Here is a 23,918-nt window from a genome sequence, read left to right as displayed (position 1 = left end):
TTTTTTTTTTTTTTTTTTTAAATTCTCTTTGATAATACATTGATGTTATTAGTTCAGCAATCTCTACGGCTTAATTTTTCCAACTTCTGTTTAATCTGTTCTATATACTGTCTCTCACTCTCTCAATCTCATTGGAAGTGTAAAACCACTCTCCCAGAGGCCTAGAAACATATCTTGTGTAATTATTGTTCTGGTTTCAAAGTAATGGTATCTTATTTATAGATTCTAGTCTAAATATTATGCCGGTCGTCATAAAAATCATACATCCTCGCTCTTTTAAATGCCGTTATTTTAAGAGCTTGATCCTGCTACTGAAGTAGCTATGTCATCTTAGAATTCAATATGTAACCTTTTTATTATTACTCCTTTGAAGGACTGATTACATACACACGTCCAAGGAGTTTGGAACCGGGGGAGTAGACTGTGTGACATCACGACTTCTCTGCCCTATTAATCAAGAGATTTGAAGAAAATACGTCATAATTGTTTGTTGTATTCTTTGGATGTAAGTATGGTATGTGTTCAGCGCTGACAAGTCGCTTTTCACAAGCTATGTGATTCTTTCAAGTTACTCTGATCTTAAATTCTTGTGGATTTTAATTCGATTTGGATTTTTATTCTAATATGGAGAGTTTCGAGATTTTACGCTGTTTTCTGTGATGTGCTTTACACACGACAAATCTAACATATAATTTTGATATCACTTGAAATTGATATTGTAATATCGCTCTTAAAAGTTTTAATGACATTTTTACACACCTATCGTCCTATTTTAAAATTATATTCAAAACAGTAATTATTGTCTTAACCTATACATTCGGTGACACGGCACAGTGTGTGGTAGCCTTGGCACTGTCCCATCGACGCGAATCGGCTTTGGTCGAGAACCTACCTAACGGCAAAATCGCTTCATCAGTGGGGACTTTCCACCTGTCCAATATGCATTCGATCTGGAAACGAACCCAAAACCGCAGAGCATCTAGTTGAACGTTGTGATGTGACGAAGCTTCCGGGCGGGTTTGCGACGGTGCACGAGTGCGATAAAGTATTTTCAGATTGGGTGATCGTCATAACATAGTAGTGTGAGCACCATTAGAAGCTGCTGGCCAATCGACGACCATTCTATTGAGTCGAGTTCACGAAAATGAGAGACATTATCTTGTGATTGAAAGGCGTAAACAAGTCCCACCTACCCCCTGACACCATATTATCTCTCCTAAAGCAATACTCTTCAACAGTCGTAACGTCACTTCCTTCCTAATGACGCATGGTAACTTAGTAACACTGGCTCTAAACTATCGGAACAATGGCGGACGACCGTATGAAATATTTCTCCGGCGAGCATAAAAGCGTTTCCAGAGGAAAAAAAACAACACATCTTCTTCTTCTTCTTCGTTCCTCTGATGGACATCTATGGCTGCAGTCCGATATCTGCTATGAAGTCTGTGGTCCGCTTTAGGTCCTCAGCCTCACCATAGAGCTTTGTGTTGAGTGTTGTAGGGGTGACCCAGTGGTTCGAACGTTGCACGTTGTATAATGGGCAATCCATAAGCACATGTAAAGTGGTTTCATGGTCGGTTCCACATGGGCAATAAGGGGTTGTTCCAATACCTAGCTTTGTAAACATATGTCCTCTTAGTCTATTGTGTCCTGTTCGGAGGCGGAATAGAGTGACTTGGCTACTTCGCTGAATGGCATGGATTGGATCCTGCTTGTTGTGTTCTAGGTGTGTGTCATTCCTTTCTTTGTCTATTTTTAGCTTTATTATTTTCTTTTGCTGATGGTAAGTGATTGACGACTTCGGTTGTTCCTTCTGGGCTCCTTCTTTGGCCAGTTGATCGGCAATTTCATTTCCATATATACCTACATGACTTGGAATCCACTGCAGCACAATTTTTCCTGTTTTATCAGATAAGCCCTCAAGGGCCTCCACAGTGTGTGCGGCTTCAGAGTCCTGGTAATTTTCAATAGACCGGAGAGCATCATCAGAGTCTGTCAAGTAAACCACATTTTTCCCGTATATTCTGTGATCTCTGGATAGTTCTTTTGTTGCATTGAGGATGGCTTTTTCTTCAGTTTTAGTACTTGTGCACATTGAACCCACTGATACAGATATTTTTGTTTCTGTTTTATCTGTCCAGTGTATGAGTGCACCAGCACCTCCATTCATGAGGGGGCCGGAAACTGAGCCATCTGTATAAACTCTTATCCAGTTGGTCATTGGGTATTTTTTATCGATCATCTTTAGGGTTTGAGCATTGTCATTATTGCTTCGAATGTTTTTCTTGTTGATGGTTATGGATTTTTGTTTCTTTTTCCACGGTGGTGGTTTGAGATTTGGGACATTGATTTGGGCAATATCTTCCTTTGGTGTCACTTTATATTCGCTCTCTAGTTTTTGTCCCAAGGCGATGAAGTTTTCCCTTTTGAGTCGATTCTCTTTCTTTTCCATTGTACTTGGATGCAGTGGTTGGGATTCCATGAATTTTATCTTTGAGAATTGTGTCACTATTTTTAAATTTCGTTGTTCTTTGAGAGGTTTTATTCCTGTGTGGGTTTCCATCTTGTGAATTGGTGTTGTTTTCATTGCTCCAGTGATCACGCGTAGGCATTGGTTTTGGATTTTTTCAACCTTTTGAAATTGAGCCTGTGAGCACGTTCCCCATGCCGATATGGCATAGTCTATTGCAGGTCTTACATATCCAAGATATGTCTTCTTCAGGACGTTTGAGTTTGCTCCCCATTGCGTTCCAGCAAGTTTTCGGAGAAGCTGCATTCTCTTGTACCCTTTCTGTTGACTTTCATCTATTTGATGTTTCCAAGTGAGTCGAGGGTCAAATTTCACTCCTAGATACTTAGGCATAAGGTCTTCTCTCAGAATCTTTCCATCTAAAGTTAATCGCATAGATTGCTTTTTGGTTGATAAGCTGAATGTTGTGTATGTGGTTTTATCAGCATTTACTCTCATACCCCAGTCTTTTGTCCATTTGCTCAAAGCATCAAGAGTCATCTGTATCCTGGCCTTTGCAGTACCAATATTTCTTTCAGTGCATATCAGTGCAAGGTCATCTGCATACATGGCTGCTTTTACTCCTCTGCATTTGGTTTCGCAGATGTCATTGATAAAAACGACAAAGAGGGTTGGTGAGAGAACCCCGCCTTGTGGTACTCCATTTGTCATGTTCGTTAGCTTGCTTTTAGAGTTTTGAGATTGGACTCTTGCTTTTCGATTTGTGAGGTAATCTTTAATCCATGCAAACATGTTGTGTGAAACGTTGGCTTTCTTAAGTTTGAGAAGTAGTCCTTTTGTCCAGACTTTGTCAAATGCCTTTTCCATATCCACCCAAACTGTGACTGTGTGTTTTTTTTCTTGGTAACCATTTTCGATCAGCTGCGAGATGTATGTTATCTGGTCCTCTGTGCAGCGTAATTGTCTGAAACCAGCCTGTTCATCTGATATCAACTTATTGCTTTCTAAATACCATTGGAGACGGCGATTAACAATTCTCTCCATCAGTTTACCCAAGCAGCTTGTCAAACTTATTGGCCGGTAGCTTTCGGTTTTATTTTTTGGCTTGCCATCCTTCTTAATTGGTATCATGGTTGCCTGTTTCCATTTGAGTGGAAGTTTACCCTGTTTCCAACTTGCATTGAACAGTTGTTTCATTTTCCTCTTTGTGAGGGTTCCTAGGTGTTTCAACATGTCATTAGTAACATCATCTGGACCTGGTGATTTGTTCGTTTTTAGAGATTTCAAGGCAATTTCTACTTCTTCTTTTTTAATCGAACTGAACATGACATCATCTGTAGATTCTTTGGGTGTATCCTTGTGTTTTCTCAATTCTTTGTGGACTTCTCGTTTTCGTTCTTTTCTAATCTGTATACTCCCAACACTTGAGTACTGCTTCATAAAACAGTTTGCTGCTTGTTTTTTGTTGAGAATCCTCCCCTGATCATCTTCTACTGATGGTGCAGCATATCTGTTTTCTTGTCCACTTAGAGCTTTGGTTAGGTTCCATAATTTTCTTCCGTCTCTGTCGTAGTCAAGTTGTCTGGTTTTTTCATGCCATGCTTCCTGTTTTGCTTTTATTGTTTCTTTCCTGAGAGTTTTTTCAGCCTCTTTGTAAATTTCCATATTCTCATCATTTGGCTCTCTCTCTGCTTTTTTTCTGTGTTCAGTGACTTGGCTGTTGAGACTTCCTAATTTTTCAGTCCATCCTGGACAGTAGTCCTTTCTTGATCCTCTGGGGATTGATTCTTTTGCAGCTTTCATGATTGATTTTGTGAAAGCTTTGGCTGATTTTTCTACATTCCTTGTTTTACAGTTTATCTCTTTTGTATAACTATCAGTCAACTTTGAAAACAGAGTCCAGTCTGCTTTTTTATAATTCCATCTCGGAGGTGGTGCCTTTCTGTCTTTTGCATGTTCTTCAGTTATTTCAACCAGAATGGGACGATGATCACTTCCTGCCAGTTGTTCCTTTATCTGTTTACTGACTTTTCCGGTGAGATCTTCAGATATGAGAGTTAGGTCTGGGGTTGATGTTGTCTTCCATGCTCTTGAGAAGTATGTATCTGGGTCATCTTCATTTCTGACAATTTGAAGCTTACTGTCTGTAAGCCAATTTTCAAGGGTTTCACCTTTTCTGTCTAAGTCATTGTATCCCCAGCTTGGGGAGTGGCTATTGAAGTCTCCCACAACAATGAACTGTTCTTCTTCACTTCTTATGTTTTCAATTGGCAGATTCTCTGATGGTGGGCTGTAACAGTTATATATTGTGTATTGCAATTTGTTTTTGGTAATTTTTACAGCTAATATTTCAACAGATTCATCTGTCGTTATTTCATTTGTCGCTATGTCATTTCTGACGAAGATGATTACTCCACCTTTGTTCCGTTCTTTTCTGTCTTTCCTAAAATGTTGATATCCCCTTATTGAACACCTAATGTTTTCTGTGAGGTGTGTCTCCTGTATGCAGGCAATATCTATCTTCTCATCCTGAAGAAACTTGGAGAGGGCAGTCTTTTTATGTTGTATCCCTTCTGCATTCCATTGTAGCAATTTGATAGTTCCAGTAGTCCGTAACCTTGCATCTCCTACCCTGGTTCCACAGTAGGAGGGCAAGGTACCACCAGATCGCTTGGGTGAACCCTGTTTATCAGGGCTCGACGCTAGGTCCGTCCGGCGGGAATCCCCAGACTTCGCGCCATATCGTCCGACAGTTTTGTTGTCCATCATTGTGAGGAGGATGCGTGTCACATTAATTTTTGGGTTGGTTTCCCTCTCCAGACTATTTGCGCCTTTCGGCTCTGCGACTCCGACTTCAGCGGTTCTTTATTCTCTGGATGTGATTCCATAGCCTTTCGTCTTCCCAGATCCACAAGGCAGTGGTGGTTTGAAGTTGGAGTTTTCCTTCTCCTAGACAGACTGCTTTCCAAGGCTATGAGCTCTGTCCACCCATTAATGGTGTCTAGGCTGGGAGTCCAGGAGGGTATCTTTGTAGAGTGACAGTTTCCCTTCACCCCACCAGCGTCATGGGGCTAGCACAGCTTATTGCGTGAACTAGGGCAATCTGGCCACGGCGGTTGATTCCTCCCTTCATCCGTCACCTCAGACACATAGAAACTCGTGTCATCAGCCGGTTAGAAAGTTCCTTTCGGAATACTCCAACCGTTGCCCAGGAGGCGGGCGGGGAAGAATGCCCCTACGTGGACCCTGACACGAGCTGGAATGGGTTGCGGATCAGTACTGATCAAAATAATCCAATCCTGCCTCCCAAACAACACATAAATTTGATCATGTTTTGACTTTTACACATTCTGATCACAAGGCATATGAAAAGGGAATGAAAAGTTCTCGCCAGCATGAAGAATAAAAAGTAATGATTTTCTTTGTTTAGAACCAAGATGGCCGCCGTTGCCAGGCGGCGTGACATCAGACTACTGAATCCAATTATGAATATACAAGAGATCACATGTCAAAAGAGGATAGAGGGGAGGGCGCAAACGACACCATCACCGCCACCGCCACTACCACCACACCACCACCACCACCACCAACTACAACAACAATCCGTCAGTGACACTGACAAACTAACCATTTTATCACTGAGCCCAAACACTACTCAGCCAGACAGTCGTGAAGCCACCAAAGCACAGCCGTAACTAAAACAAAGAGGGTAGAACAACTCAAAATCTTGACAATAATAAATTTCCAAAGTTTAATGAGAAAACAAGAGGAGTTTACATTTAGCCTATGTTAGAAACGATTAAACCTGACATCGTATTTGGAACTGAAACATGGCTGTATGAAGGAGTGCTCAATACCGAACTGCTTTTTAATGACAAGTATGATATATACAAAGTTTCAAAGTTTAAGTTTATTTAATCTTGGGCTTTCGCCAATAATTCATACAATTTGATCACAACATACATGAAAGTGAGAAAAAAAGGTAAATGGAACCAAACATTAAAATGATACCAATAATAACCACAAAAATACAACTGTAATACCACCAATACTTACAACAACAACAATAATAATAATAATAATAATAATAATAATAATAATAATAATAATAATAATAATAATAATAATAATAATAATAATAATAATAATAATAATAATAATAATAATACAAGAAAGGCAGGTAAACAAAAGGGGAAGGTGTTTTATCTTGGTCAAAAATACAATAAAAAGTACCTTTATTGGAGGAGGCAAAGACCACGAATCTGTGTTTTGTAAAATTGGCGGACACAACAGTCCAATAGCAGTCGTAGGTGTTGTGTGCAGGACTTCTGACAGTTCAAACGAGGAAAATAATGACATCTGTAACCACATACATAAACTCAAAAGCAAATTCAAAAACCAATAAAATTCGAGGGGAGCGACTTTAATCTCCCAGGTATAAATTGAACCGGAAACCAAATCGTCGGCAACCAGTATCCAAAGCGACTCAATGAATTGTTCCTTGATACTTTCAATGATGTTGGTCTTCAACAACTCAACTTCGAGCAAACCCGAAAGAAAGTGACCATGCCTTTATCTCACAAATTAAATGAACCAGACATGGTAAACCAATGCACAACAGTGCCCGAACTAAGTGACCATGACTCATCAGTTGTCGTCACCGCCCGCACCCCTATACCAAATCAAAAGGCACCAAAACGCAAAATCCATTTATGGAAATCGGCAGATATGAATAAAACTAGAGACGGATGTAATGTCTTTAGTCAAAAATTTCTGAAAAACATCTGATTAGACAGAAGCAAAATTGGTACAGAAATGTGAAGAGAAACGAAGTCAGATAAAGAACGCTCAAAGTTCCAAGAAATGAAAAAGAAAGTACAAAAAGAATGTCGGAAAGCACATATCAACCACGTGACAAATCTTATTAACAGAGACAACAAAAAACAATTTTTTGGATACATTAAGGCAAAATCAAAGTGCGGAAACAACACCATTCCGAATTGAACGACAAGCACGGAACTTACCATCATGACGCTTTTATAAAGGCAAATATCCTCAGTTAACAGGTAGAAATCGAATCAGTTCGATAAACCTCTAAAAAAACAAAAACATGCAATAACTCTTAGAAGTAGAACCACTCGTGACACATTGCAAAGTGAGACGTCTCCGGAAGGACTTCAAAACCGGGCCGACTCGTCGCGAGAGCAGAGCAAGCCCTGGGCATCTCGCGTGTGTCCAAAAACCAGTTTAATATCAAAGTGATCATATAGACCACGTATCAGATATTAAGCTGATAAGAACAGATACTACACTCGATCTCAGCCAAAAGGCCGGAAGCGATATTGATGCCCGTCAATGATTCTACGTTTATTTAAAACGACGTCTCATTTAGGAAAGTGTTTTAAAAATGTATATATTATTCGAATTGTTATTAATACTTACATCCAAAAACAAAATGCAACAAATAATTCTGATAATAGATTTTCTTCAAATCGTTTGATTAAATAATTATTTACAAGCAATACAAGTAAAATATACATACAAAATTTACCCAAAAAAAATCATACTTTTAGCAAACCAGCATTTGTGTTGGAAGTTGGGAACCAGAATAAATTTCATACACACACACACACACACACACACACACAAACAGAGAGAGAGAGAGAGAGAGAGAGAGAGAGGAGAGAGAGAGAGAGAGAGAGAGAGAGAGAGAGAGAGAGAGTTTGTCATGAAATACGAAACAAGATATATAAACCAAATATAAAGTTCAGACAATAATCTGATACCTTAGAAAGAAGTCCCTAAATTAAAAAATAATAAAAAAGGATGTAAAAATTATCAAAGCGATGCCATATCCCTACATCCGCCACTTCTCTCTCTCTATTTCTCTTCTATCTCACTCACTCCCCCTCCCCCCCCCCCTCTCTCTCTCTCTCTCTCTCTCTCTCTCTCTCTCTCTCTCTCTCTCTCTCCCTATCCTTCTCTATCTCTCAGACAAGACATCGGTAAATCTGTTTTTGTTCCACATTTATTGTGGTTCAATTATATAGAAAATATGATTTAAAAATACTGCGACCTCTGAGACAGATGGGGTTAACAGGTAGAAATCAAATCAGTTCGATAAACCTCTAATAAAACAAAAACATGCTATAACTATAAGAAGTAGAACCACTCGTAACATTATTCATTGCATAGTGAGCCGTCGCCGGAAGTACTTCAAAACCGGGCCGACTCGTCGCGCGAGCAGAGCAAGCCCTGGGCATCTCGCGTGTGTCCAAAAACCAGTTTAATATCAAAGTGATCATATGGACCACGTATCAGATATTAAGCTGATAAGAACAGATACTACACTCGATCTCAGCCAAAAGGCCGGAAGCGATATTGATGCCCGTCAATGATTATATGTTTATTTAAAACGACCATATCCTTTAGGAGAGTGTTTAAAAAATGTATATAAAATACGAAGTGTTATTAATACTTATATCAAATAACAAAATGCAACAAATAATTCTGATAATATATTTTCTTCAAATCGTTTGATTAAATTATTATTTACAAGTAATATTAGTAAAATATACATACAAACTTTACCCAAAAAATCATACTCTGAGCAAACCAGCATTTGTGTTTGGAAGTTGGGAACCAGAATAAATTTCACACACACACATACACACACACACAGAGAAAGAGAGAGAGAGAGAGAGAGAGAGAGAGAGAGAGAGAGAGAGAGAGAGAGAGAGAGAAAGAGAGAGTTTGTAATGAAATACGAAACAAGATATATAAACCAATAATAAAGTTCAGACAATAATCTGACACCTAAGATAGAAGTCCCTAAATTAAAAATTATAAAAAAGGATGTAAAAATGATCAAAGCGATGCCATATCCCAACATCCGCCACTTCTCTTTCTCTATTTCTCTTGTATCTCACCCACTCCCCCCTCTCTCTCTCTCTCTCTCTCTCTCTCTCTCTCTCTCTCTCTCTCTCTCTCCCTCTCTCTATCTCTCTCTCTCTCTCCCTCACTCTCTCTCTCCCTATCCTTCTCTATCTCTCAGACAAGACATCAGTAAATCTATGTTTTTGTTCCACATTTATTGTGGTTCAATTATATAGAAAATATGATTTATAAATACTACTAGCTCTGAGACAGCTGGACTTAACAGGTAGAAATCAAATCAGTTCGATAAACCTCTAATAAAACAAAAACATGCTATAACTATAAGAAGTAGAACCACTCGTGACATTATTCATTGCATAGTGAGCCGTCCCCGGAAGGACTTCAAAACCGGGCCGACTCGTCGCGAGAGCAGAGCAAGCCCTGGGCATCTCGCGTGTGTCCAAAAACCAGTTTAATATCAAAGTGATCATATAGACCACGTATCAGATATTAAGCTGATAAGAACAGATACTACACTCGATCTCAGCCAAAAGGCCGGAAGCGATATTGATTCCCGTCAATGATTATATGTTTATTTAAAACGAGCATATCCTTTAGGAGAGTGTTTAAGAAATGTATATATATAATACGAAGTGTTATTAATACTTACATCCAAAAACAAAATGAAACAAATAATTCTGATAACATATTTTCTTCAAATCGTTTGATTAAATAATTATTTACAAGCAATAAAAGTAAAATATACATACAAACTTTACCAAAAAAATCATACTCTTAGCAAACCAGCATTTGTGTTGGAAGTTGGGAACCAGAATAAATTTCATACACATACACACACACACACACACACACACACACACACAGAGAGAGAGAGAGAGAGAGAGAGAGAGAGAGAGAGAGAGAGAGAGAGAAATAGAGAAGAGAGAGAAGAGAGAGATAGAGAGAGAGAAAGAGAGAGAGAGAGAGAGAGAGAGAGAGAGAGAGAGAGAGAGAGAGAGAGAGAGAGTTTGTTATGAGATACGAAACAAGATATATAAACCAATACTAAAGTTCAGACAATATCATAGTGATGCCTATTCCTACATCCGCCACTTCCTTTTTCTCTATTTCTCTTGTACCTAACACCCACTTTCTCTCTCTCTCTTTCTCTCTCTCTCTCTCCCCCCTCTCTCTCTCTCTCTCTCTCTCTCTCTCTCTACCTTTCCTTCTCTATCTCTCAGACAAGACATCGGTAAATCTATGTTTTTGTTCCACATTTATTGTGGTTCAATAATATAGAAAATATGATTTAAAAATACTGCTACCTCTGAGACAGATGGTAGAAATCAAATCAGTTCGATAAAGCTCTAATAAAACAAAAACATGCTATAACTATAAGAAGTAGAACCACTCGTGACATTATTCATTGCATTGTGAGCCGTCCCCGGAAGGACTTCAAACCGGGCCGACTCGTCGCGAGAGCAGAGCAAGCCCTGGGCATCTCGCGTGTGTCCAAAAACAAGTTTAATATCAAAGTGATCATATAGACCACTTATCAGATATTAAGCTGATAAGAACAGATACTACACTCGATCTCAGCCAAAAGGCCGGAAGCGATATTGATTCCCGTCAATGATTTTATGTTTATTTAAAACGAGCATATCCTTTAGGAGAGTGTTTAAAAAATGTATATATAATACGAAGTGTTATTAATACTTACATTCAAAAACAAAATGCAACAAAAAATTCTGATAATATATTTTCTTCAAATCGTTTGATTAAATTATTATTTACAAGTAATAAAAGTAAAATATACATACAAACTTTACCAAAAAAATCATACTCTTAGCAAACCAGCATTTGTGTAGGAAGTTGGGAACCAAAATAAATTACATACACACATACACACACACACACACACACACACAGAGAGAGAGAGAGAGAGAGAGAGAGAGAGAGAGAGAGAGAGAGAGAGAGAGAGAGAGAGAGAGAAGAGAAGATAGAGAGAGAGAGAAGAGAGAGAAGAGAGAGATAGAGAGAGAGAGAGAGAGAGAGAGAGAGAGAGAGAGAGAGAGAGAGAGAGAGAGAGAGAGAGAGAGAGAGAGTTTGTTATGAGATACGAAACAAGATATATAAACCAATACTAAAGTTCAGACAATATCATAGTGATGCCCTATTCCTACATCCGCCACTTCCTTTTTCTCTATTTCTCTTGTATCTAACACCCACTTTCTCTCTCTCTCTTTCTCTCTCTCTCTCTCTCTCCCCCCCTCTCTCTCTCTCTCTCTCTCCCTCTCTCTCTCTCGCTCTCTCTCTCTCTCTCTCCCTCTCTCTCTCTCTCTCCCTCCCTATCCTTCTCTATCTCTCAGACAAGACATCAGTAAATCTATGTTTTTGTTCCACATTTATTGTGGTTCAATTAGATAGAAAATATGATTTAAAAATACTGCTACCTCTGAGACAGATGGAGTTAACAGGTAGAAATCAGATCAGTTTGATAAACCTCTATTAAAACAAAAATATGCTATAAGCATAAGAAGTAGAACCACTCGTGACATTATTCATTGCATAGTGAGCCGTCCCCGGAAGGACTTCAAAACCGGGCCGACTCGTCGCGAGAGCAGAGCAAGCCCTGGGCATCTCGCGTGTGTCCAAAAAGCAGTTTAATATCAAAGTGATCATATAGACCACGATCAGATATTAAGCTGATAAGAACAGATACTACACTCGATCTCAGCCAAAAGGCCGGAAGCGATATTGATTCCCGTCAATGATTATATGTTTATTTAAAACGAGCATATCCTTTAGGAGAGTGTTTAAAAAATGTATATATAATACAAAGTGTTATTAATACTTACATCCAAAAACAAAATGCAACAAAAAATTCTGATAATATATTGTCTTCAAATCGTTTGATTAAATAATTATTTACAAGCAATAAAAGTAAAATATACATACAAACTTTACCAAAAAAAATCATACTCTTAGCAAACCAGCATTTGTGTTGGAAGTTGGGAACCAGAATAATTTCATAACACACACACACACAAAAAAGGGGTAAAAATTCCCCCCCAAAACTGATTAAACTTAAGGGGTTCCCCCCCATTTTGGTACTTTATTTCCATTTCCCGGGTTTTGGCCTTTCGAAAAACTTTCAAAACCCGGGCCAAAATCCAGAAAAAAACCCCCTTGGGCATCCCCCGGGGGTTTCCAAAAACCGGGTTTAATTTTATTAAAAAATTTGTCATTTTCCCAAACAATAATTGCTGTTAAAAAACCGTTAATAAAAACCAAAATCTCGGGAAAAGCCGAAGGGATTTTTATTTCTTCCCCCATGTTATAGTTTTATTTTCAGATTTTCCTTTGGGGGGTTTTTGTAAAAAATAATTTTTTTATTAAACTTAAATCCAAAAAAACAAGAACTATTTCCCTGATTTAATTTCTTCCCATTACCCCCTTTGGGATTTAAATTTTTACCGGGCAAAAAATTTTTTTCTTTATTAAAATTTTAAAAAAAAAATCCTCAAAACCAATTTGGTTTAAACTGGGAAAAAATTTTTCTAAAATTTCCCCACCAACCCCCAAAGGGGAGGGGAGAGGGATTCGAAAAAAAAAAGTATTTTTTTTTTTTAAAAAAAGGAATAGAAGGGGATAGGGTTTTTAAAAAAGGAATTAGGAAAAAGGAAGAGGGGGGGAAAAAGAAAGGTTTTTTAGGGAAAATACAAACCAAGGAAAAAACCCCAATAAAAAATTTCCCAACTTCCCATTTTTATTCCCTATTCCCACTCCCCACTTTCCTTTCCCCCAAACTTTGTCCAAATTCCCATTTTTTTTCCTGGGTTTTTCTCTTTTTTTATTCCCTCCCCCAAACCCAATCCCCTTTCTCCCCACCCACCTTCCCAAGTTCCCATTCACTCCCCACCTTTCCCCCTTTTTCCATACCCCTTTTTTCCCCAAAAATTCCCCCCCTTTTTAAACCCAAACCCCAAAAACCCACCATTCCTCCCCCCGGTTACCCCACCCTCCCCTTTTTTCCCCCCCTTTTCCCCCCCCCTTTTTCCCCCCTCTTTTTTAAAAACCCCCTTTCCCCCAAACCAAATTTCCCCTTCTTCCTCTCCCCTTTTTCCTTCCTATTCTGGGAAAAACCCCCCAAACGTTTGTTTCCCAAAATTTTATTTGTGGTTTTTCAAAAAAAAGAAATTTATTTTTTACTGTTTTTTAAAAAACCCCAGATGGGGGTTCCCCCCCAGGTTAAAAACCCCAAACCCATTCCCCCTTTAAACCCTAAAAAAACAAAAAACCCCCTTAAAACCTAAAAAATTTGGGAACCATTCTTTTTTTTAAAAAAAAAAAATTAAAAACCGCCCCAAAAGGAATTAAAAACCCCACTGGTGCGAAGGCCCAAACCAACCGGGGCATTTTCCCTTTGGCCAAAAAACCCTTTTTAAATATCAAAACCATTTTTGGGCCAGAACAAATTTTAAGTGAAAAAAACAGTTCTAACTAAATTCAAAAACCAACTATTATTCCCCTAATGAAAAATTGAAAAAACACTTTTCCTTAGAAAGGAAAAATGTATATATATAATACAAAGTGTTTATTAATTCTTACATCCAAAAAAAAAAATGAAAAAAAATTCTGATAAATTTTTTCTTCAATCTTTTTGTTTAAAATTTAATTTTTTACAAAAATAAAAGTAAAAATATACATAAAAACTTTAAAAAAAAATCATCCCTTTAGCAAACCGATTTGTGTTGGAATTTGGGGAAACCAAAATTTAAATTTTTCAACCACAACACACCCCCCCCAAAACACACACCCCAACCCCCAGGGAGAGAGAAGAGAAGAGAGAAGAAAGAAGAGAGAGAAAAGAAAAGAAAAGAAAAGAGAGAGAAAAAAAATAGAGAAGAGAGAGAAAAAAAAGAAAAAGAAAAGAACGAAAAAGGAGAGAAGAGAGGGGAGAGAGAGAGAGAGAGAGAGAGGGGGGGGTTTTTTATGAGATACGAAAAAAGATAAATAAACCAAAAACTAAATTTATCATAGGATCCCTTTTCCCTACATCCCCATTTTCCTTTTTTTCTCTATTTCCCCTTTTGAAACCTAACCCCCACTTTTCTCTCTCTCTTTCTCTCTCCTCCCCCCCCTCTCTCTCCCTCTTTTCTCTCTCTCTCCCCCTTTCCTTCTCTATCTCTCAGACAAGACATCGGAAAATCTATGTTTTTGTTCCACATTTTTTGGGGTTAAATTTAAATAGAAAATATGATTTAAAAAATTTGCAAACCTCTGGGGACAAAAGGGAAGAAAATTAAAAAAATTTCAGTTAAAAAAAGCCTAAAAAAACAAAAACATTTTATAACTATAAGAATTAAAAACCCACTCGTGACTTTAAATTCTTTTGCATTGTACCGTCCCCGGAAGGTTTTAAAACCCGGGGCCCCAAATCGCCCGCGAGAGCAAGCAAGCCCTGGGCATCTCGGTGTGCCAAAAACCAGTTTAATATCAAAGTTCAAAATAGCCCAAGTATCAATATTAACTGAAAAGAAACGATAAACCACCGATCTCACCAAAAAGGGCCGGGGGAAACGATATTGATTCCCGTCAATTTTAAATTTTTTTTTTTAAAACGAGCAAATCCTTTAGGGGGGTTTTTAAAAAATTTATATATAATACAAATTTTTATTAATACTTACATAAAAAAAACAAAAGGGCAAAAAAATTCTGATAATATTTTTTCCTTCAAATCGTTTGTTTAAATTTTAATTTTTTACAAAAATAAAAGTAAAATAAACAAAACAAATTTCCCAAAAAAAAATCTTTACTCTTAGCAAACCACTTTTGTTTTTGGAAAGGGGGGAAAAACCAAAATAAATTTCCTACACAACACCCCACACAACACACAAAAAAAAAAAAAAACAAAAAAAACAGGAAAAGAGGAGAAAAGGAGAGAGGGGAAAAGAAAGGGGGGGAAGAGAGAGGGGGAGAGAAAATGGGGAAAGAGAAGAAAAAGAAAAAAATGGGGAGAGAGAAAGAAAGAAGAGAGAAAAGAGAGAAAAGAGAGAGAGAAAAAGGGGAGAAAAGGGGAGAGAGGGGGGGGGGGTGAGAGGGGGGGGGGGGGGGGGGGTTTTTTTTATGAGATACAAAACAAGATATTAAACCCAAATTATTTAAAGTTCAAAACAATACATAGGATGCCTTTTTCCTACATCCGCCACCCCTTTTTCTTTTTCGTATCCTAACACCCACTTTTTTTTCTCTTCTCTCTTTCTCTCTCCTCCCTTTTCTCCCCCCCCTCCCCCTCTCCCCTCTCTCTCTCTCTTCTCCCCCTCTCCCTTTCCCCCTTTCCTTTTTATCTCTCAGCCCAAACCCATGGGTAAATCTATGTTTTTTTTCCCCACTTTTTATTGGGGGTTCTTTTAATAAAAAAAATATGTTTTAAAAAATTTTAGCTCCCTGGGGAAAATTTTGGGGGTTAAAAAGGGGTAGAAAATCAAATCAGTTCGAAAAACCCCCCCCCCCCCCCTAATAAAACAAAAACATGCTTTTAATAAGAAGAAAAAACCACTCGGACAAAATTCTTTGGCATTTTTTAAAGCCCCCCCGGAAAGGGCCCTTAAAAACCCGGGCCGACCGTCGCGGAGCAGAGAAAGCCCGGGCATCTCGCTTTTTTGGCCCAAAAAACCAGTTAAAAAATAAAAAGTGTTCAAATGGGCCCACGTTTTAGATATTAACTGATAAAAACAGATACTACATTTCGATCTCACCAAAAAGGCCCCGGAAAAGCGATATTTTTTTCCCTCAATGATTAAAAGTTTATTTAAAACGAAAAAACCCTTTCCCGGAGATGTTTAAAAAAGTTTTTTATATAATACAAAAATTTTATTAATTTTAACATCCAAAAAAAAAATCAACAAAAAATTCTGTTTAAAAATTTTTTTCTTCAAATCGTTTGATTAGATAATTATTTACAAGCAAAAAAGTAAAATATAATAAAAATTTTAAACCAAAAAAAATCAACTCTTAGAAAACCCACATTTGGGGGGGAAATTTGGGGAAACCCGGGAAAAAATTTTTAATACCCACACACACACACAACACCCCACACACACAAGGGGGAAAAGAGAGAGGAGAGGAGAGAGAAAAGGATGAGAGAGAAAAAGGGAAAGAGAGAGAGAGAGAGAGAGAGAGAAAAAAGAAAAGAGAGAGAGAGAAGAAGAGAGATAAAAAAGGAGAGAGAGAGAGAGAAAAAAGAGAGAGAGAGAAGAGAGGGGAAGGGGAAAAAAAAGGGGAGGGGGAGGGGAGAGAAGGAGGGGGGTTTATAAAAAAATTCAAAAACAAGTTTATAAAACCCCAATATAAAGTTCGGGCAAAAATTTTACACCATAGATAAAAGCCCCTAAAAATTAAAAAAAATAATAAAAAAAAAAAGGGAGGGAAAAAAATTTTTTCAAAAAAAGCGATCAAAAAACCCCAACATCCGCCACTTCTCTTTTCTCTATTTCTCTTTTTTTTTACCCTCCCCCCCCACCCCACCCCCCCCCTCTCTCCTCTCTCCTCCCCTCTCTCCCCTCTCCTTATCCTTCTCTATCCCCAAAACAAACTTGGGTTTTAAATCTTTTTTTTTGTTCCACATTTTTGGGGTTTCAATTATATAAAAAATATGTTTATAAATACAAACTCCCTTAAGAATGGAGTTAAAACATTTTAGTAAAAACCCAAATCAATTCTTAAACCTCTAAACAAAAGAAGTAAAAACCACTCGTGACATTTTTAATTGCATATTTAAACCGTCCCCGGGAAAGGACTTAAAAAAGGGGGGCCCGACCCCGCGCGAGAGGAGGCAAGCCCGGGGGCATCTGCGGGGTTCCAAAAACCTTTAAATATTAAAGGGATCATATAGACCACGTATCAATTTTTAAGTGATAAGAACTTTTTACACACTCGATCTCAGCCAAAAGGGGGAAAAGCGATTTTGATTCCCGTCAATGTTTATATTTTTAAATTTAAAAAACGACCATATCCTTTAGGAGGGGGTTTAAAAATTTTTAAAAATTTCTATAAAACGAATTTTTTTAAATTTATTTTACATCCAAAAAAAAAAAAAGGGGAAACAAATAATTCTGAAAAAAATTTTTTTTTTCAAATCTTTTGAAAATTTTTATTTACAAGAAATTAAAAGTAAAATACATAAAAAATTTTACCAAAAAAAATATACTCTTAGCAAACCACTTTTGTTTGGAAGTTGGGAACCAGAAAAAATTTAATAAAACATACACCCCAAAACACACAACAACACAGAGAGATGGAAGGGGAAAGAGAGGGGAGAAAAGAGGGGAAGAGAAAAAAAAGGAGAGAGAGAGAGAGTAAAGAGAAAAAAAGAAGAGAGAGATAAGAGAGAAAAAAGAGGAGAGAGGGAGAGAGAGGAGAGAGAGAGGGGAAAAGAGAGAGAGAGAGTTTGTTATGAATACGAAAAAAGGTATAAAAAACCAATAAAAAGTTCAGAAAAATTCATAGTGTTCCCCTTTTCCTACATCCCCCACTTCCTTTTTTTTCTATTTCTCTTGTACCAACCCCAACCCACTTTTTCTCCTCCTTTCTCTCTCCCCTCTCCTCTCCCCCCCCCCCTCCCCTTCTCTTTTCTCTCTCTCTCTCTCTACCTTTCCTTCTCTATCTCTCAGAAAGACAGGGGTTTTTAAAATCAGGGTTTTTGTTCCAAATTATTGTGGTTCAATAAAAAAGAAAATTTTTGTTTTTAAAAAATACGCTCCCTCTGAGACAGATGGAGTTTAACAGGTAGAAATAAATCATTTCAAAAAAGCTCTAAAAAAAACAAAAACATTTTAAAAAACTATAAAAGTTGAAACCACTCGTGACATTTTTCTTGCATTTTTACCCTCCCCAAAGGACTTCAAAACCGGGGCCGCCCTCGTCGGAGAGCGAGAAACCCTGGCCACTCCCCTGTGCCCAAAAAAGGCATTAAAATATAAAAAGTTTTCATATAGACCACGTACAATATTTGGGGAATAAAACAGATACAACACTCGATCTCACCCAAAAAGGCCCGGGAAAGGTTTTTATTTATTCCCGTCAATGATTTATTTTTTTTTAAAACGAGCATACCCTTTAAGGGAGTTTTTAAAAAAAGGGTATATATAAAATTACAAGTTTTTTTAAATACTTCATCCAAAAAACAAAATGCAACAAAAAATTCGAAAATTTATTTTCTTCAAATCGTTTGATTAATAATTATTTACAACAATAAAAGTAAAATATACATCCCAAATTTCCCAAAAAAAATTTCATCTCTTAGAAAAACCACCCTTTGTTTGGGAAAGGGTTGGGGAACCGAATAAATTTTATAAAACACAACACACAAACACACACAACACACCCCAAGAAGAAGGGGAAAAGGGGGAGAAAAGGGGAGAGAGAAGAAGAGAAGAGAAAAAAGAAAAAAAGAGAGAGGGGAGAGAGAAGAAAAAAAGAGAAAGAGAGAGAAGAGAGAGAAAAAAAAAAGAAAGAGAGGGGAAAAGAGGAGAGAAAGAAAGAGAGAGGGGAAAGAGAGAAGAAAAGAAAGAAGAGAAGAAGAGGGGGGGTTTTTTAAAATTTACAAAACAAGTTTAAATAAACCAATAAAAAGTTCAACAAAAATTTATGCCACCAAAATTTAAACCCCTTTAAATTAAAAATAATAAAAAGGAGGGAAAAAATTTATCAAAGGGGATGCCATTTCCCAACATCCCCCCACTTCTCTTTCTTTTATTTCTCTTGTATCCCCCCAAACCCCCCCCCCCTCTCTCTCTCCCCTCTCTCTCTCTTCTCCCCTCTTCCTTTTCCTTCTCTATCTCTCGACAAGACATCTTTTAAATCTATGTTTTTTTTTTCCACATTTATTGTTTTTAAATTATATGGGAAAAATATTTATAAATACAACCCTCTGAGACAGAGGGAGTTAACATTTAAAAATCAATATTTTCAATAAAACCTCTAATAAAAAAAAAAACATCTTAATTTATAAGAAGTAAAAACCACCCCCGGGGACATTTTTCATTGCATAGTAAACCTTCCCCGGAAAACTTAAAAACCGGGGCCGCCCTCGTCGCGGGGAGCAGAGAAAGGGGCCCCCTGGGCATCTCGCGTTTGCCCCAAAAACCGTTTAATACAAATTGATCTTATAGCCCAACGTATCAGTTTTTTTAAGCTGATAAGAAAAATTTTTACTACACTCGATCTCAGAAAAAAAAGGCCGGAAGCGTTTTTGTTTTTCCCGTCAATGATTATATGTTTTTTTTAAAAACGAGCATATCCTTTTGAGAGGGTTTTAAAAAATTTGTATATATATAATAGGGAAGTTTTTATTAATACTTACTTTCCAAAAAAAAAAATGAAACAAATAATTCTGTAAATATTTTTTTTAAAAATCTTTTGATTAAAAAATTTTATTTAAAAGGGCAATAAAAGTAAAATTACTTTACAAACTTTCCCAAAAAAAATTCATACTCTTAGAAAACCAGCATTTTTTTGGGGAATTTGGGGAAACCAAAAAAATTTCTTCACATACACAACACACACACACACCACACACAAAAAAGGAAGAAAAAGGAGAGAGAGAAAGGGAAGTGGGGAGAGAGAGAGAAAAATAGAGAAGAAAGAAAGAGAATAGAGAAGAAAAGAGAGAGAGAGAAGGGGAGAAGAAGAGAGAAAGGGGAGAGAAGAGAGAAGAGAGGGGGGGTTTTGTTTTAGTTTACAAAACAAATATATAAACCAATCCCTAAAGTTCAACAATTCATAGTGATCCCCTTTTCCTACATCCCCATTTCCTTTTTCTCTATTTCTTTTTGTCCCCAAACACCCACTTTTCTCTCTCCTCTTTTTTCTCTCTCTCCCTCCCCTCTCCCCCCTTTTCTCTCTCCCCTCCTCTCCCTCTCTCTCTCTCAAAACCCTTTCCCTTCTCTATCTCCGGAAAAGACCCAGGTAAATCTATGTTTTTTTTCCCAAATTTTATTTGGGTTCAAAAAATATAGAAAATAGATTTAAAAATACGGGCTCCCTCTGAGCCCAGGTTTTGGTAAAATCAAATCAGTTCGAAAAAGTTTAAAATAAAACAAAATTTTTTGCTAAAACTATAAAAGTGAACCACCGTAAACTTTTATTCATTGCATTGTGAGCCCCCCCGGGGAAGGACTTAAAAACCCGGGGCCGACTCGCGCGAGAGGGGGGAAAAAACCCGGGGCATCCGCGTGTGCCCAAAAAACCCAATTTAATATCAAATATCAAAAAACCACACAAAAAGCTGATAAAAAAATTTACAAAACTCGATCTCACCCAAAAGGGCCCGGGAAAACGATATTGTTTCCGCCCAATTGATTTTATGTTTTTTTTAAAACGGCTTACCTTTGGGAGGGGGTTTTTAAAAAAATGTATAAAAATTTAAAAACAAGTGTTATTAAATTTAAAATTCCAAAACAAAATGCAAAAAAAAAAATTTCTGATAATATATTTTCTTAAAAATCGTTTTTTTAAAAATTTTTATTTAAAAAGAAAAAAAGAAAAAATATCATACAAACTTTACCAAAAAAATCAAAACCTTAGCAAACCAAAATTTGGGGTTTGGAAAATTGGGAACCAAAAAAAAATTTTCTACAAAATACCACACACCCCACACCCCAAACACAAAAAGGAAAAGGGGTGAGAGAGAAAAGAGAAAAAAAGGAGAAAAAGAAAAAAGAGAGAAGAGAAGAGGGGAAAAAGGGGAGAATAAGAGAGAAAAGAAAAAAGGAGGGGAGAGAGAGAAGAGAGAGAAGAGAGAGGGGAAGAGGAGAGAGAAATTTGTTATGAGAACGAAACAAGATATAAAAACCCAAATACTAAATTCCAGAAAATTTACATAGGGGTTTTCCCTTTTCCTACATCCGCCATTCCTTTTTCTCTATTTCTTTTACCAAAACACCCACTTTTCTCTCTCCCTTTTCCCCTTTCTCCCCTCTCTCCTCTCTCTCCCACCCCCCCCCTCTCGTCCCCTTTTTTCTCCCCCCTCTCTCTCTTTTCCCCCCCCCTTCCTTCTCTATCTCCCCGGACAAACATCTTTAAATCTTTTTTTTTTTTTCCAATTTATTTGGTTAAATTTAATAAAAAATATTTTAAAAAAACGTTTACCTCTGAACAGATGGAGTTAACGGGTAGAAATCAAACATTTGAAAACCCTTTTTTTTAAAACAAAAAAACCATAACCATAAAAAGGGGTAAACCACCGTGACATTTTTCTTTCCCCAAAAAAGTAGCCTCCCCGGAAGGACTTAAAAAAACCCGGCCCCGGCTCGCCGGGGAGACAGAGCAACCCCGGGGCATTTCCGTGTGCCAAAAACATTTAATACCCAAAGTGTTTCATATAAACCACTTTAACAAAATTTTTAAGCTGATAAAAAACAAAATACTACACCGACTCAGCCAAAAGGCCGGAAAGGGGGGCGATATTTTTTCCCCTAAATGATTATAGTTTTTTTTAAAACGACATACCCTTTAGGAGAGGGGTTTAAAAAATGTATAAAAAATAATAAAAAGTTTTTTTAAATTTACTTACATCCAAAAAAAAAAAGCAAAAAAAAAATTTTGATAATATATTTTCTTAAAATCTTTTTGTTTAAAAATAATTATTTACAAGCAAAAAAAGAAAAAATAACTTACAAACTTTCCAAAAAAAATTTCTTATTTCTTAGCAAACCAGCATTTGTTTTGGGGAATTTTGGGAACCCGAAAAAATTTTTTATACCCCAAAACCAACACACACAACACAAAAAAAAGGGAGAGAGAAAAGAGGGAGAGGGGAGAGGGGAAAAGAAGGGGGGAGAGGAGAGAGAAAAAAAAAGAAAAAAAAAAAGGAAAAAAAAGATAAAGGAAAAAAAAAAGGAAAAAAAGGAAAAAAAAGAAAAAAAAAGAAAGAAAAAAAAAAGGAAAGAAAAAAAAGAAAAAAAAAAAAAAGAAAAAGAGTGGGGGGGAAAGAGAAAAAAAAAAAAAAAAAAAATAAGAGAGAAAAAAGGGGAAAAAGAGAAAAAAGAAAGAAAGGGGGAGAGAAAAAGAGAGGGGAAAAATTAAATAAAATACAAAACAAGATAAAAAACCCAAATAATAAAGTTCGGGACAAAATCTGACCCTTTGATGGGAAGTCCCAAATTTAAAAAAATAAAAAAGGATTAAAAAAATTATAAAAGCGATCCCAAATACCCCAACACCCGCCTTTTTCTTTTTTCTTTTTCCTTGTATCTAAAACCCCCACTCCCCCCCCCCCTCTCTCTCTCCCCTCTCTTCTCTCTTCTCTCTTTCTTTCTCTCTCTCCCATCCTTCTTTTATCTCTCAACAAAAACATCGGAAAATTTCTATGTTTTTTTTTTCCCACCTTTTTGGGGTTTAAATTTTATATAAAAAAATTATTTAAAATACTCACCTCTGAACAGATGGATTTAAAACAGGAAAGAAATCAAATCATTTCAAAAAACCCTCTAATAAAAAAAAAACATCTATAAATAAAGAAGTGGGGAACCCCCCGTGACATTTTTTCATTCCCATAGTGACCCGCCCCCCGGAAAAGGATTTAAAAAAACCGGGGCCGACCTCGCGAGGGCAGAGCAAGCCCTGGGCATCCCGTGTGTCCAAAAACCATTAATAAAAAATTTTGATAATAAAAGGCCCAAACGTATCAATTTAAGTGTAAAAAACAGTTTTACTACACCGATCTCACCCAAAAGGCCGGAAGCGATTTTGGTTTTCCCCCAATGATTTTATGTTTATTTAAAACGACTTACCTTTAGGAGGGGTTTAAAAAAAAGGGTAAAAAATAATACGAAGTTTTAAAAATTTCTTACACCCAAAAAACAAAATGAAACAAATAATTCTTAAAAAATATTTTTCTTAAAATCTTTTTGATTAAAAATTTTTTAAACAACCCTTTAAAAAAAAATTTTACATACAAATTTTAAACCCAAAAAAAATTCAAAATTTTAGAAAACCCAACATTTGTGTTTGGAATTGGGGGAAACCAGAAAAAAATTCATACAAAACCACCAACACACCCACACACAAAAAAGAGAGAGAGAAAAGAGAGAAGAAAAGAGAGAGAGAGAGAGAGAGAGAGAAAAAGGGGAGAAAGAGAAAAGGGGGAAATAGAACGAAAAAAAAAAAAGGGGAAAAAGAAAGAAGAGAAATTTTATAATTTAAAAAAAGATTAAAAAAAAATTAAAATTCAAAGGGATCCCCTTTTCCCAAAACCGCCACTTCTTTTCTCAAATTCTCTTTATTAACACCCATTTTCCCCCCCCCCCCCTCTCTCCCCCCCCTCCTCTCTCCCCTTCCCCCCTTTTCTCTCTCTCTCTCCCTTCCTTCTCAAACTCTCAAAAAGCCCAATGGGTAAATCTATTTTTTGTTCCACATTTTTGGGTTCAATTATAAAAATAGGTTTAAAAAAATATGTCCCCTTGAAAAGGGGATTGGTTTAGAAATAAAACGTTCGAAAAAACCCAAAATTAAAACAAAAACTGCAAATAACTTAAAAAAGTTAACCATTTCGGGACATTATTTTGCT

General features: G+C 36.8%; 5 non-coding genes and 1 pseudogene across 5 annotated transcripts; all 6 read right to left on the bottom strand.

The window, feature by feature from the left end:
• Window positions 1-7,620: 7,620 nt before the first annotated feature.
• LOC144976010 (U2 spliceosomal RNA) lies at window positions 7,621-7,811 on the bottom strand. Its single transcript, XR_013646027.1, has one exon. It is a non-coding gene; the product is annotated as a U2 spliceosomal RNA (small nuclear RNA).
• Window positions 7,812-8,659: 848 nt separating this feature from the next.
• LOC144976012 (U2 spliceosomal RNA) lies at window positions 8,660-8,850 on the bottom strand. Its single transcript, XR_013646029.1, has one exon. It is a non-coding gene; the product is annotated as a U2 spliceosomal RNA (small nuclear RNA).
• An 871-nt stretch (window positions 8,851-9,721) lies between these two features.
• Window positions 9,722-9,912, bottom strand: LOC144976002 (U2 spliceosomal RNA). The gene has a single exon (XR_013646019.1). It is a non-coding gene; the product is annotated as a U2 spliceosomal RNA (small nuclear RNA).
• Window positions 9,913-10,774: 862 nt separating this feature from the next.
• Window positions 10,775-10,964, bottom strand: LOC144976005 (U2 spliceosomal RNA). Its single transcript, XR_013646022.1, has one exon. It is a non-coding gene; the product is annotated as a U2 spliceosomal RNA (small nuclear RNA).
• Window positions 10,965-11,912: 948 nt separating this feature from the next.
• Window positions 11,913-12,102, bottom strand: LOC144976013 (U2 spliceosomal RNA). The gene has a single exon (XR_013646030.1). It is a non-coding gene; the product is annotated as a U2 spliceosomal RNA (small nuclear RNA).
• Window positions 12,103-17,151: 5,049 nt separating this feature from the next.
• On the bottom strand, window positions 17,152-17,314 carry LOC144976033 (U2 spliceosomal RNA; annotated as a pseudogene).
• Window positions 17,315-23,918: the final 6,604 nt, after the last annotated feature.

Source organism: Berghia stephanieae, chromosome 6 (genome assembly GCF_034508935.2).
Source record: "Berghia stephanieae isolate SIO BIC M18660-M18661 chromosome 6, UCSD_Bste_1.3, whole genome shotgun sequence".
Taxonomy (NCBI): domain Eukaryota; kingdom Metazoa; phylum Mollusca; class Gastropoda; order Nudibranchia; family Aeolidiidae; genus Berghia; species Berghia stephanieae.
The sequence above is the reverse complement of the archived record's forward strand: the minus strand, read 5'-3'. Positions and strand labels throughout refer to the sequence as shown.